Below are 3,759 nucleotides of genomic sequence, written 5' to 3'. Positions count from 1 at the left end.
AGGATTTTATCCTGGTTCACTTGATAAATCACTCAAGCTACTCCAGTCACCCGTTAAGGTGATTTCTTCCTTCTTAGAATGAAGGCAATCCACTAATCAGGTAAGAGTTACAACTGCACTTGAAACCTACAAGTGACTAACAATTACACTGACTTAGCTCACACTAAGATTCACTCTCTTAGTCTTCTCTAGGATCCGATCAACCTTGATCTCCTAAAGGAACTAAACAAACTGTTTATCAAAGAATTGTTTACAAGAGATTTGCTTCTAAAAAGCTAATAGTAAACACAATGAATTTCAGATGAAAGAAAGCTTAGAATATTTTGAATATGTCTTGCGCGTATATGTGTTCTTTCTAGCCGCTTCTTTCAATCTTCAGCCTCTATATATACTCCAAGGATAGGGTTGAGCGTTGCATGGGAAATGCTACCGTTGGAGGGCAGTTCTGGAAAATCCAGCTTCTGCTGTGGCTGAGAACGTTAGGTAGGTCGTCAGGAAGGTACACTTGCTTTTGTACTTGGATAGCGACTTGACCTTTTAACCTAGGAGACTTCTGATCAGGGGAATACTTCATATTGGAACTTGTGAAGCCGGTTGATCAGAGTCAGAGGGAAAGCACAGATCCTCTGACCATTGTATCTTCTGATTCTGAACTCAGAGGGAAGAACATGGCCTTCAGAGTTTCTTGCTTCTGGACTTCAGAGTTTCCACTATTCAGCTTCTGGATCTTCAGAGTCTTCTACACCATCAGAACATCTGAACCTTCAGTGTTTCTTGGTTATCAGAACTTCTGGATCTTCAGAGCTTCTAGCGACTGAGTCCACATCAGAGTTTGTATTGCTTCAGAACTTCTGAAGCTTTTCCACTGTTCATACTGAACATGGTGAATGCGAAAGCGTTGCTTGGGTTACCCTTTATACACAGTGCTTCTGATTTGTGTGAGATTGAGTTGAGTTCAGAGCCTGTAAATAGCACACTCAGAAAAACACGTTAGAGTACCACAATTGTTCATATCAAAAGGTTAACTTGTAATCATCAAAACATAGAGTTGTACTACTAGATCAAAACTTGATCTTACAATCTCCCCCTTTTTGATGATGACAAAACTAAGATTTTTGATGAACAATTCTTAAACATTAAACTGAATTCACTCAGAGTTTAGAGATATATAATAAGACTTATCCTGATGTGAATAGTTTATCTTGCTCATTCTGAATTCAAGTCACTGCTTAATTCTGAGCTTAGCTCCCCCTGAATCTAATACTTGATGAAAACGTTAGTAAAGTCTAGATTCTGAGCTAAATGATATAAGAGTTCAGAGTGAAAAACTTATGACATAGATGAAAAACGAATAATCAGAGCGCATAAGTAATCAGAGTCATGGACAAGGTATCAGAGTCTTGGGTATCAGAGTCAACTTAGAATCACTTCAGAATAAGTGAAATGTATTCCTTGTATTTGCCCAGTGACACATCTATGGTCATGAAGGTGGAACTCTTAAAATCTCCAAAAGAAAAATAAATCACACTAACACATCTTACACATCAAAAACTGGGTTTACTCCCCCTTTTTGTCATAAGCAAAAAGCTTGGGGTGTGAAAAACTTAGCTTGAAGTACAAGGTACTCCCCTTAGAGAAGGTCTAAGTTTAAAGAAAATGAAAACGATGTAAGAATCAGAGGTAGGCGAAATAGATAAAGGAGTTAATGCAAGAGAAGTACGTTTACCACCGGTCAAGGGAGTAAATAGAAGGGTCAGTTACCAAGAACTTAACCTCGAGAAACTGTAAGAGCATTAACTTTCAGAGAGAAAGTGAAGCCTATATAAAGCGTTGGAGAGAAAGGTAAGCTTCACACCGTGAACAATTTGTAGTGAAAAATGGCATCATACAACGTAGCACTAGAAGAGCTGAGGAAGAAGGCCTTTGAAGAGGACTTGTTCCTGAACATCAGGCATCCAGAGGATGCAACTACCATCGCGGAGCTGACACAGACACTGCTGGAAGAGGACCTGCGTCCAGAGTTGGAGAGAGACCTGAAGGAATTTCTTGCCTTCGTGGAGGAGGTGCAAGAACTCAGCCGGCTTGAACTCAAGCTGCTGGAAGAGAAAGAGAGTTTGGAAGAGAAGCTCAAGACTTCAGAAGAGATTCTGGAGAGGGATGAGCTAAAGATCAGGCTCAGCAACATCCAGCATGTACTGGAGCGTCTGGAGAAGGATAGGTCAGAGCAGCGCCAGGAGTGCAGAAGAATGAGGAGAGATCCTCCATTCTAGATTATATGATGGAAAGAAATATGATGTAAACACAAAACAATTATGAATAAAATGAGTTTAGCAAACATATGTGACATAAGTATATAGTTATGCATATATAATCACAAACGGACAAAAGAGAATAAATAAATAAAAAGAAACAGAGTTTAACAAAGGAAAACAAAGGTAACGAAAAAGAAGAAAAAGAAGAGATCCTAAAACTAAGGTTTGTCAGTGCGTCGCAGAAGTTCCATCATCATGTGCTTCATCTCAATCAGCATGGATTCATGAGTGTCAAGACGTTGTTCCATGATGTCGAGTCTGGATGAGCTTGTCTGAGTAGAACTGGAAGGAACATTCTGAGCAGCTTGAGGATCTGGAATGGAAGCAGAAGCAGCAGGAGTAAACACAACTGGTGCAAGTGCTTGGCATCTAAGAGCTTCAGCCTCAGCTTCAAGTCGCTCTGCCTCAAGTCTGGCTTGTTCAGCTTGAGCTGCTGCTTGACGTGCAGCTTCTTCTGCTTGTTCTTTCTTTCTCTTGGCTTCTTCAATAGCTTCAAGAAGCTTATTTCTCTGTTCTAGTTCATGAAGAGCCACCCTTCTAGCAAACCTTTGCTTGGCAGCCTCAATCCTCTGACTTCCCTCTGCATGCAGGAGCTGCATCATAATTGGAAACTGAGCCACTAGCCAAGTGCTCAGATTGTTCCACTCATCAGCCACACTTTCAGCATTCTCACTGAGGTCAGTCTGACCGTGCACATTGCGGAGCCTCAAGGAGGCTTCATGATAGAAAATATTGATGCACTCAGAGAGAGATGTGGGTTGGAGGTGAGTATAGGGAATGATGGAGAGGTTGGTTTCAGGAGAGGCTGGGTGATTGCTGCTATGAGCTTCAGAGGCACCTTGTGGAGAACCAATGTTAATCATGGGAGCATTGGGTTCAGAGGTTCCACGGTGAGGGTCTGAAGTTTCAACCAGAGGGTGAGGTGATCTAACCGAGGATTGGTTAGACACTGATTGTTCGGGTTCAGGGTCTGGTTGAATGGGCTCTTGTTGGTCAGGGACAGGGTGAGCTTGTTGAACTAAGGGGTCTGCCTCTTGGATAGGATTGGCCAAGATAGGTTCATCTGGGTCAACTAGACGTTCAGGTCTAGGGCCAGGATATCTCCTAGGGCTTGGACAGGTAAGGTAATATTCCTCTAAGGTAGACACCTTTTCTTTTCTAACCTCCATGAATTTTCTAATAGATTCAGAGTTATTGGAGGGAGAAGAATCAACAACATTGATTGGGAAGGATACAGGTGTAAAGGCTGTTGAAGAGCCTGTATCCGTGGTTCTGACAGCAGGACGTTCTGATGCTCTGGGAACAGAGTGATCAGACGTTCTGGGTTGTGGTTCTGTTTGGTTTGGCTCGGGTTGGTCATGGATGATGGGTTCAGAAGATAATGGGTCGTATGGAATGGTAATGAGAGAGGTTGGATCTTCTGACCTAGAGGGTTGGTTCTGAAGCA

This window comes from Lotus japonicus, chromosome 3 (assembly GCF_012489685.1).
Source record: "Lotus japonicus ecotype B-129 chromosome 3, LjGifu_v1.2".
Lineage (NCBI taxonomy): Eukaryota > Viridiplantae > Streptophyta > Magnoliopsida > Fabales > Fabaceae > Lotus > Lotus japonicus.
Note: the sequence above shows the minus strand (reverse complement) of the source record.